Below are 5,129 nucleotides of genomic sequence, written 5' to 3'. Positions count from 1 at the left end.
CCCGGAGCTGCTGGAGGCTTTCCCCAGGAGCTGGGGTCGCTTTTAGCACGTTTGGGGTTTGGCCCCGGCCCGCTCGGGATTGGCGCTTCTCGCAGGAGCTTTGCCGGGATGGGGCACTCGGGAGGAGCAGGAAGGGGCCGGATCCCTCCCGGTGCCGCAGGGATGCGGCTGCTGTGTCCCGGGCACGTGGCGGAGGTGTCACCTGCACCCTGCCATGGTCTGTGGGTGGTTGTGTCACCTGCGCCCCAGCGAGGTCCCTGGGTGGATGTGCCACCTGCATCCCAGCGACATTCCCGAGTGGATGTTCCACCTGCATCCCAGAGTGGTCCCTGAGTGGATTTGTCACCTGGATCCAGCACAGTCCCCGGGTGGCGGGGTCACTGGGATCCTGGAGTGTTCCCTGGGTGCTTCCCCACCCCGCCCATGAGGAACCACTCCAGCAGCGCCTCACCACCGACCCACCTCATCCCACAGAGCTCTGGGAAGGGCTGGATGCCCGGGAGCCCCAAATCCACGCCAGGCACCCACCCCAGGAGCTGTCCTGCTGCAAATGCCTCCTCCACGAGCCGGATCCCTGCTCTGCAACCCTCAGGGAGCAGCGTGGCCTCGGCCAGGCCATCCCCTCCCCACCAGCTCTGTTCTCCAGGTGAAACACAGGTGGAACAAACAGGAGCCAGCACGGAGGGCAACCGACCCGCTCCGACAGCCCGGGGCTCCCTCCCGGGCGGGGCAGAGGTCGGGGGGGAGCACGGGAGGCTCGGCACGGCCCCGTCCCCACCTGCAGAGCTGTGGCAGGGTATGGCCCTCTGGAAGTGTGTGCCATGGAAATGTGCACATTTCCTAAAAGCAATATGGAACAGCTAAATATACTGCTCACAAATCTGTTTACACTAATAATGGCTGGGAGCCTGCCATCCATATGACTGCACGGAACCATTGATTCAACAGAAATTTGCTGAAAATCCCTTGCAGGAGGAAGAAACTCACAGCACTTATATTTCATTTTCTTCCCCCTTGTTTTTTCTTTTTTCCTGCTTGTCGGGAAAGGGGGAACGGGGAGATGTCGGCACCTCTGGCACGGCCACGGCCGCGTTGGCAGCGGCTCTGCCCATCCCTCGGCCCCGCTCCCTCTGCACAGCCGCAGGGCCGGGACACTCCGCAAACCAGGATTCCCCAGCGCGGCTCCAAGCACTGGAGCTGCCTCGAGGGCTCAATGAACACAATATTTACCCACTTCCCACCCAACGGACGGGTCCGAGGCAGGATTTTGGCGCCGCGCTCGTTCCCGTTTCTTAAAAAAGGGGGGGGAAAAAAAGAGGGAGAAAAAAAAAAACCCTCCGGAATTGGCAGCTCACGGCGTATTAATGGAAATGCTGCAGACTTGGCTCCCGCTCACCTCCCCAACATAATGTTAAATGGCAGCAAGGCAGTATAGCAGTCATTTACATATGGTGCTTATAGACGCCAAACTTATTAACACAATAAAACTGCTGCGCCACGAGCTTTCCTGCCTATTTTTCTCCTGGAGGATGTCAGTGTTGGAAGCACCTATCCGCCTCGTATGGAAACACCCGGGGCTGCCTTTCATATGGCACCGGCAAAATAAATAAATGGCTCAGCCAGGGGCCCCCTCCGACCACTCCTCAAGGGAGGAGGGAGGCAGATCTGAGGGGTCTGGGGGTTTGCGGGCAGGGGAGATCACCAGGATCCATCAGAATCCACCAGGATCCATCAGAATCCACTGGAATCCACCAGGATCCACCGGGATCCACCCGAATCCATCTCAATCCACCAGGATCCATCAGAATCCACCAGGATCCACCCAAATCCACCAGAACCCATCAGAATCCACCAGGATCCACCCAAATCCATCAGAATCCACTAGGATCCATCAGAATCCACTGAAACCCACCAGGATCCACCCAAATCCACCAGGATCCACCGGGATCCACCCGAATCCATCTCAATCCACCAGGATCCATCAGAATCCACCAGGATCCACCCAAATCCACCAGAACCCATCAGAATCCACCAGGATCCACCCAAATCCACCAGGATCCATCAGAATCCACTGGAATCCACTGGAACCCATCAGAATCTACCCGAATCCACCAGAACCCATCAGAACCCACCAGAATCCACCAGGATCCATCAGAATCCACCAGAATCCACCAGAATCCATCAGAACCCACCAGGATCCACTGGGATCCACCAGAACCCATCAGAACCCATCAGAACCCCCCAGAACCCCCCAGAATCCATCAGAACCCATCAGAATCCACCAGAACCCATCAGAATCCACCAGGATCCATCAGAATCCACCGGAATCCACCAGAATCCATCAGAACCCACCCGAATCCATCAGAACCCACCAGGACCCAGCAGAACCCAGCAGCACCCTCTGGAAAAGCACATTCCCTCCGTGGTCGGGATGGGGCAGCTCCACCCCAGGACTGGCTTTAAGCCCCCCCCCCCCCCCAGCTCTGAGGAGCTCCCAGGGTGTCCCCAAAGCTGGAAGGGACGCCCTGGGTGATTCCTGTATCGATTTTCCTGGGTGCCACAGGAAAAGCCGCCCCAGGCATTTCCATAGAAGGCATCCAGGTGCTTCCAACAGGGAAGTTCTCCACATGGGAAGGGAGGCAGGAGAGCAGGAGAATTCCTAGCAGTGGTTTGGCCGTGCTGGGAAGTTTGGTGTCCATCAGGGACATTTGTTGGTGGCTGGTGCAGTGTCCCGGTGCCATTTAATAGAATTCCAGGGAGGCGAGGGCAGCCAGGTCTGCTCATCCCCCCTGATGTGACCCTGCGAGGTCCCCACGGGGTTTTGGGGACGCTCTCCCAGGATCCAGGTGGCCACAGCTCCTCTGTCCATGGTTTCCTGGCCCTGGCATCGGTGCAGTCCCACAGGGAATGTTCCTTTCCTGGCTGCTGGAGCGGGGCCAGCAGGAGCTGGGGGGGTGATGTGGGGTCACAGGGGGAGCTCCTGAAGCCTTGCTGGGGCTGGAGGTGCAATTTCCTGTGGGGAAATTCCCAGGAAGACATTTCTGCTTGAATTATGGCCCCGCCGTGCGTGGGACAGCGTTTCTGAGCTGCCACCTGAGAGCCCTGGCGGGAGGTCCCTGCTGGGACATGAACTGCCACACCGATCTGCACCCCAAAAGCGCTGGGGAGCTCTGGCTGACCCCAGATCCTGAGCTCTTCCTGGTGCTGTCAGTGGGATAAACCCACAAAATTAACCCCAGGAATCAGTGCTGGAGCAGGGAGCTCCTCACCACAACGCCCTGAGGAGATTTACAGGATCAGGGATGGGGGAGGTGTCCACTCCCAGCCAGGCCACGGCAGTGCCACGAAGCCACCACTGCTGCCACCCCAGGGACCAGCACAACAACCCAGGCTCGGTTTGGGGTTGGGGGACTGGATTGAATCCCTCGCTGTGGAGATTCCAGGGATTCCAGGAGCCCAGGGAGGGCCGTGTCCCCTGTCTGGCACCCATGGCGGTGATGCCACCCCTGGAGCCGTGTGTGCTGCCGCTCCCCGTGGCACCAGTGCTGCTGCCACGAGTCCTGTCACGAGCTGGAGATGCTGATACTGCCCCAAATCCAGGTGTTCCAGAGCATTCCATGGGCCCTGCTGGGGGAGAACCAGGGCATCACAGCCAGGCAGGGGACACGGGGGCCCCAAGGCCTGGCACAAGGTCAGGGGAAGGTCCCAAAATGCCCAAACTTTACACAGCACTTTGCGTTAATGGGGTTTGGATGGCTTTCCCAAAATCCCTGTCCTGTGTCACTGCACTGGGCAGAGGTGACCGGAGCAGTCCCTGTCCTGTGTCACTGCTGGGCAGGAGTGACCAGAGCAGTCCCTGTCCTGTGTCACTGCACTAGGCAGGAGTGACCAGAGCAGTCCCTATCCAGGGGCAGCCTGGGCCACCAAGAGCTGAGGGTGGCCCAGCTCCTGGAAAGGCTTTCCCGAGGCCATGGGCACCTGGAGGTGTTCCCAGGCTGGAGATGATCCCGTGAGGAGCTGGATGTTCAATGTCTGCAAGGACCTGGCTGCCAAATCCCGTTTGCTTTGCAGGCTCACAATTCCTGTTCCTGACGTGGCTGCAGCCACCGGAGCCAGAGCCGTGTCCCCACCAAGGACCCTCAGGATGTCCCAGCCCTCAGCGTGCCCAGAGCCCGGCCAGGTCACAGCAGATCCCACGGTGCCTGGGCAGGGTTTGGAGAGGGGAGGGTGGATGCAGCCCCCATGGAAAAGCTGCTGAGAGCCCTGTGGAGGGGGGAGAGAACCCAGCAGCCTCGTTCCCTGCCAGCCTCTCCCAGCCCAGAACTGGGGCACCTGGGTGGCTTCCCATTCCCAGACTCAGGGTGGGATCCTCCTTCAGTCAGCCTGATCACTGCACTAACAGCCATCCATCCATCCATCCATCCATCCATCCTTCCATTGATCCATCCATCAGGCACAGGGTGGGATTGTTGGGGTGTCCTGTGCAGGGCCAGCAGTTGGACTCGATCCCTGTGTGTCCCTTCCAATAAGGATATTCTGATCCTGTGATTCTGTGATCCATCCATCCATCCATCCATCCATCCATCCATCCATCCATCCATCCATCCATCCATCCCTCCATCCCTCCATCCATCCCTCCCTCCCTCCATCCATGGACCAGCTGACACAACCACCTTAAAAAGGGACACTGAGGTGACAGGAACAACCTGCTGGAAGCCACTGGCTTCAGGGACAGCTTATTCCAATTCAGAATATTCCTGAACCAAATAAAAATTTAAAAATAAAATAAAATAAAAGCCAGGAAAACAGGGAAGGGACCTCCTCAACCTCCCAGCCCTAAATACGCCCCCGTTTTCCCCCTCTCCCCTTCAGGGCTGCCCTTGCTGGCCGGCGAGAAGGAATCCGGCCGGGGCAGGAGCTGTGCCCACGGGAAGAGCAGGTGGGAGAGCAGAGCAGGAAATGATCCAGCGCTTTGAAGTCTGGTCAACTTTTAACGCGGCGCCGGAGCCGTGCCCGCGGCCACGCTCCGGGCCCGGGGCCGATTTTCCACACGGTGCCCTTTGATGCCGGGGCCGCGGCGTTACCGATTAACGAGGGGACAGCACCTGCCGGGCCCGGCCCGGGGCGCA

This window comes from Corvus brachyrhynchos, unplaced genomic scaffold, assembly GCF_000691975.1.
Source record: "Corvus brachyrhynchos isolate BGI_N302 unplaced genomic scaffold, ASM69197v1 scaffold85, whole genome shotgun sequence".
In the NCBI taxonomy this organism is placed as follows: domain Eukaryota; kingdom Metazoa; phylum Chordata; class Aves; order Passeriformes; family Corvidae; genus Corvus; species Corvus brachyrhynchos.
Note: the sequence above shows the minus strand (reverse complement) of the source record.